The 5910-nt window shown below is 30.8% G+C and overlaps 1 protein-coding gene across 1 annotated transcript in view; it reads right to left on the bottom strand.

Moving 5' to 3' along the window:
- Positions 1-3171, bottom strand: part of LOC108687212 (neuronal acetylcholine receptor subunit alpha-5-like) — an 11496-nt gene extending 8325 nt beyond the window's left edge. Inside the window, exon 1 of the mRNA XM_018192868.1 lies at positions 3007-3171. The gene's annotated coding sequence lies outside the window, so the exon portion shown is untranslated. The remainder of the gene's footprint in view (positions 1-3006) is intronic.
- Between the last annotated feature and the right edge of the window lie 2739 nt (positions 3172-5910).

The following is a 5910-nucleotide window of genomic DNA, read 5'->3' as shown; positions in this document are numbered from 1 at the left end:
TATATATATATGTATATATATATGTATATATTTCAAGTAATATTGTAAATTCAAGTAATATTGTAACAACTTGCCCCATAGTGAGGTAAGTTGTTACAATTTGCCTACTGATAGAAAAGTTAAATTTTCAGTATTTAAAGACATAGATACAAATCAGAAAAAAATTGATTATTTAATTAAAGATGTATTTGAAACAATGTATAGGTATTCATTAATTTAAATGTATACATTAGTATAGAAAAAATTGCTACATAAAATAAATAAAAAATTGCAACAACTTGCCCTGGTCTTCCCTACTTTATACAGATTTCCTGTAAAAGAAAAAGAATAGGAATACATAGCATTATTGGCTACTGTGTAAATTTTGAAGCCCATTTTGTCAGACGCTCATTTTTGCTTATTTTACAAAAAAATTAATTATTGCAAAATTACAAATAGTATTATAAAAATTTTACATTATCTGATAGAAGACACTTTTTAGTTTATATTTAAAATTTTATTTTTACTTTTTGTTTAAGAAATATTATCTAAAAACAAAGTGTCGGTATCCGCGACCTTTCTCTATCATAAAAATTATATATAAAAATTCATAAAAATGTGCTGCCATCTGTGACAATTAAAAAAACTAACTGTAACAACTTACCCCATATATCAACTTGTCCTATGGCTCTCCTATATGTAAAGTCTATGTAAAAATGCATTTTTTTTCAGTAAATAAACATCCGGGACCAATTATAAAAATGAATTATATATAGATGTTGTAAAAACCTTAATTGAACTTATAGGTCAACGTTTTAAAATTTTTTTTTAGTAAAAAAAAACAACGTTTTAAATTAGTTTTTATAGCGGTTTCGTAAATGTTTAATTAATCATTATTTCTAATGTTCCCTACACTTATAATGTATTAAAAACTTATTTATAATTGTTACTCAATTATGGAAAAACATTTTTTCAACATTTTTTCAACGTTTTTATTCTACTTGAGTAATTATACGATTAATAATAATTTGATGAAGTATATAATATATACTTATATTTATGTATACTGTATATTTATATACAAGAAATGTTTATTTTTAACCAATAAAATATAAATAATACAATTATAAAAAAATATAAATAATTCAGATGAAGCTAATGAGAGTTACTATTGTAAGAGCGAAGAAATAGGAGAAGCAAATAATCCTCAGGTGGTTATCTTCATTCGAATGTTTCGATTCTTTTTCGAATTCTCTTCAGCGAATACAAAATCAAAATTCTTCTATTGAAAGCAAGTCACTTGCAGATTGTCAGAAATACAGTATACATTACACTAAATCAAATTATCATTCTAAAATAAGGGAACTTATCAAAAATATTAAACCAAATGGCACACCTCAATGGAAAATTATAAAAAACGAAGCTCAGAATAATAATTCACATTTATAATATTGAGTAAAAAAGTTACTGTATAATAGATATTTATTATTCTTCTGACTAAGAATTCGTGTATGTACGACATGACGTGTCATTTAAAATTGAATGTTAGGAAACTGACAAGGAGATTAACAACAAGCATTGAAAATAAATATAACTATGAGTCAGTCAATATAACAAAGTATGATTATCATTTTTGTTTAAAAACATATTCAATAAGAAGGCACGAGTAAAATCACTCTGTGTCGTTTTTAAATTAAGTCTATTCTTTTGCATATAAATGTGAGACATTTTGGAATTTAATCGTTTATTGAGAAATTTTTCTTTATTAAGAATCTGAACATTCTCCTAATCGAAATCATGCACTGAAAGAAAAGATTGTTTTTTAGATTTGATAATCGTCATCAACGAAGAAAGAAAATTAGAATTTGATTGGTTCCTACTTATTCGGGACATTATTTGAATTACTTCTCCTCACTTTTGATTTCACAAAAAACATGTGTTATAACGGGTATGAGTAACAAAACTGTTTTACTTTCGAGTCCAAAATTACAAGAATATTAAGTTTATAGTTAATACTTTATTAAATAATGTCTATCCAATTGATTTTATTTTCAACATTATCAATTCTCGATTAAAACTTTTATTTCATAAATTATTGACGAAATAATTATCGAAATCATATACTGACATTGCAGATAGGCTAATGCAACTAAAAATTTGCTGCTACAACCAAAAACTGGTTGCTACAACCATATAAAAATGCTATGCCATATTTTACTATCTAAATTGTTGTAGCAACCGATGTTTTTTTCAATGTAGTTACAACAAAATCGATATTCTATGATTGGTTTTTGTTATTATTTTTTATGTGGTTTTGATGCTCAGATATTCTAATGCCTAATTTATGATCCGTTTGACCATATGATACATGGCAATCTTTGCACGGAATCTTATAAATCACATTTTTATTAGAAAGTTTTGAGAGAACCTTCTTTTGTCTTTTAATGAATCTATTGAATTTATTCAAACTGAAAAAAAACAGCTTAACATTAATATTCTTGATGATGGAAAAGAATTTCTCAGAAACCGTTGACATAAGATAGATGAATCATGATGAACATTCGTTAATAGACGTAGCAGTAGTGTCATTATTTCGTCTAATAATTTATTAAACAAAAATTTTAATTGATACGAGAATTGATAGTGAAAATAAAGTCAATTGGATAGTCATTATTTAATAAAATATTGACTATAAACTTAATATTCTTATATAATTTTTGGACTCGAAAATTAGTAAAATAGTTCAACCATTCCCGTTATAACATAACTGTTTTTTGTGAAATCGAATGTGAGGAGAGGTAATTCAAATAATGTTCCGAAAAAATAGGAATCAAAAAAATAGGAATCAAATCAAATCAAATTCTAATTTTTCTTTCTTCGTTGATGATGATTGTCAAATCTAAAAAATTGATTCTATTGCCCTCTATTTCAATTGTAAACTATAGCCTCGAGTGTAAGGAATTAAAAATTGTGAGTACTTTATCAATTTCATTGAATGATACGATTATCACAATGTCGTCAACATACCTAAAATAAAACGGAATAGAAATTCTTGTCTCCAATGCCTTCACTTCTAAGCCCTCCATCATCAAATTAGCAATGATCGAAAATAGAGGTGAACCCATAGAAGTATCAAATTTTTGTTTGAAAAATTTCCCATTGAAAGTTGTTACGTCTAGCGGACTCCCACAACTTTCTTCTTTCATGGAGATCTGAAATTCGTTGAAAAAGACAATTGCGAATAACGCACAAGTTGAACATTATAGTCTAAAAAAGACTAAAAATTTTCTTTTCTCACACTAAAAATTAAAACGAAGAATCCAGCATCTCCTCGTAAATGTTCCGAGATAAACTAAAAATCGATGCACGAGTGACGAGATCAAAAGGACATCAAGTTGTGCCCCTCGGACACTGCGGCTAAAATAATAATAAATATATCATTAGAAGCGTAAGACTGGCGCCAAGATATCTTTTAACGGTCAAGTCGTGGACGCGAGAAATTGCACTGAGATGTCGTGAAGTAGTCTGACTCGTTCGCTGACACTTTCTGATCATATGCGGTTATATTTGTATCTGTGTATATAAAATGCACTATATATATCCACTATATAACCGGTTTTATCTTCGATGAACGTGTTTTGTTATAAATACGTCCACTTTTTCTGGACACCAAAGGCAGTATCTTTTAGTCTGTGACGCATATCCGACGAGGAAACATTCTGCCCTTCCTTTTTCTTTGTCTGAGTAAGTTAGCATAGGCTAGGCATACACTTTCAAGTGTTGAACGCTAGGTGTATTACCGATCCATATTATGAGTGGTACTTCTTCTTTAATTGACGAATATCCAACTCTGTCGCGTATATATGCGGCCATCATTACGATTTCGGAACTTTTGTGGAAGTTTCGCATTCTTCAGCATAGATCTCACTAGATTCATAAGCATCCTATTTGTTCTCTCGGCTATTCCAATCATCTGAGGGTTTTTACTTTGGATCTTTCGTGTTTGATGCCTGTGTCTTCGAAGAATTCTGTAAGTTCCTTGTTGCTAGTTTCACATTTTCTTGTGGTTCTTGGACATCCAAATGCGTTTATGTACAATTTTTTAATCACTATTGATTTGCAACTTTCTTTTCAAGGCTACTGAGGTAACAAAATGTTCATTTATTGGGAGTACAAAGTTAGTTCGGTCCGTTTTCCTAAAGATGGTTCCAGCTGTTGTGAATGTTTCATAGTGACAGCTGATTTTAGCGATTTCAGAGAGGTTAAACATCTGCTAATAATATTCAGTTTATATCACTTTGCGTTTCATACAAAAACCTTGATTTTTACTGTGTTCGAAATGTCGAATTTTGTGTTACCCAAGCAGCATTTGCGGGAAGTTTTGATTTTCTGCTTTAATTGGAAGAAAAGTGCGGCTGAAGCCTATCGAATGCTTGTCGAAGTTTATGACACTGCTCCAACTGATAAATCATGTAGGGAATGGTTTCAACATTTCAAGGATGGAGATTTCAGCGTTGAAGACAAGCCTTGCTCTGGACAGCCAAAAATATTCGAAGACAAAGAATTAGAGGCATTACTCGAAGAAGATCAGAATCAAACGCAAGAGGAGCTTGCAGAATCATTGGGGATTAACTCAACAAGCCGTTTCTGTACGATTGAGAGCCATGGGAATGATTCAAAAACAAGGAAAATGCCTTATGAACTGAAATCGAGAGACGTTGAAAGACGATTTTTTACTTGCGAACAGCTGATTCAAAGACAACAGAGAAAAGGTTTTTTGCATCGAATTGTGACTGGAGATGAGAAGTGGATATTCTACGACAACCCCAAGAAGAAAAAATACTGCGCTAAGCCCGGTCAATCGTTGCCTCACATCAACATCACGGCCGAACATTCATAGTTCGAAGATCATGCTCTATATCTGGTGGAACCAAAAGGATCTTATTTACTATGAGCTGCTGAAACCTGGCGATTCCATTACGAGCGATCGGTATCGACTACAATTGATTCGTTTGAGCCGTGCATTGCGAGAAAAACGGCCGGAATACGAGCAAAGACATGATAAAGTTATTCTTCTTCATGACAACGTTCGGCCTCATGTCGCTAAAGTCATAAAAAAATATTTGGAAAAGCTCAAATGGTATGTTTTACCACACCCGCCATATTCTCCTTCTGATTATTGGTTGTTCCGAAGGATGTAAGTCACCGGTTCATTTCTTTCGCAGAAATCGAAAAATGGCTCCAAAATTGGATCGCCTCCAAAGATGAGTCATTTTTTCGAGATGGAATTCGAAAATTGCCGGAGAGATGGGAAAAAGTAATAGGCAGCGATGGATATTACTTTAATTGATTTGTTCATTCATTTTGTTTTGAAATAAATGCATTGAACACAAAAAACGGACCGAATTTGTACTCCCAATATGTCCAACAATATTTCTTTTGTGATAATCAAAAACATAGAAGACGGGCTGTTTTCATTTTTTTAAATAAACCACGAATAAGAACAATTGACATCTTTTATGAAGTCCAACGGCTCTTTCCTTTTTTTTTTAATTTGAATTAGATTTGATAAATGAATTTCATTAAAAAAACAAAGAACCGCTGTTCTCTCTTTGTCATGTTTTGATTTTTGTCTTTTTATTACTAATAGAACTTCTTTTAAGATGCCTTCATCAATTACCCATCTTCGAAGAGTTGACATTGCGGGCAACGGAATCTGTTTTGTTTTTCTCAAATACTTATAAGCTTTCGGGCTCACACTTTTCAAAGATATTGGAACCGAAATATCCTCTGAAGATCAGTGAATTTTCTTACACGTCGGATTCATGTACAATACATTTTAATTTGTAGACGTAAAAAAGGGACTCAACATTTCTACGATCTTCTGCTATAAAATATAAATAAATAAATAAAATATATATAAATAAATAA

The sequence above is a fragment of the Atta colombica genome, unplaced genomic scaffold, assembly GCF_001594045.1.
Source record: "Atta colombica isolate Treedump-2 unplaced genomic scaffold, Acol1.0 scaffold202, whole genome shotgun sequence".
Taxonomy (NCBI): domain Eukaryota; kingdom Metazoa; phylum Arthropoda; class Insecta; order Hymenoptera; family Formicidae; genus Atta; species Atta colombica.
This window is presented reverse-complemented; position numbering and strand designations above follow the sequence as displayed.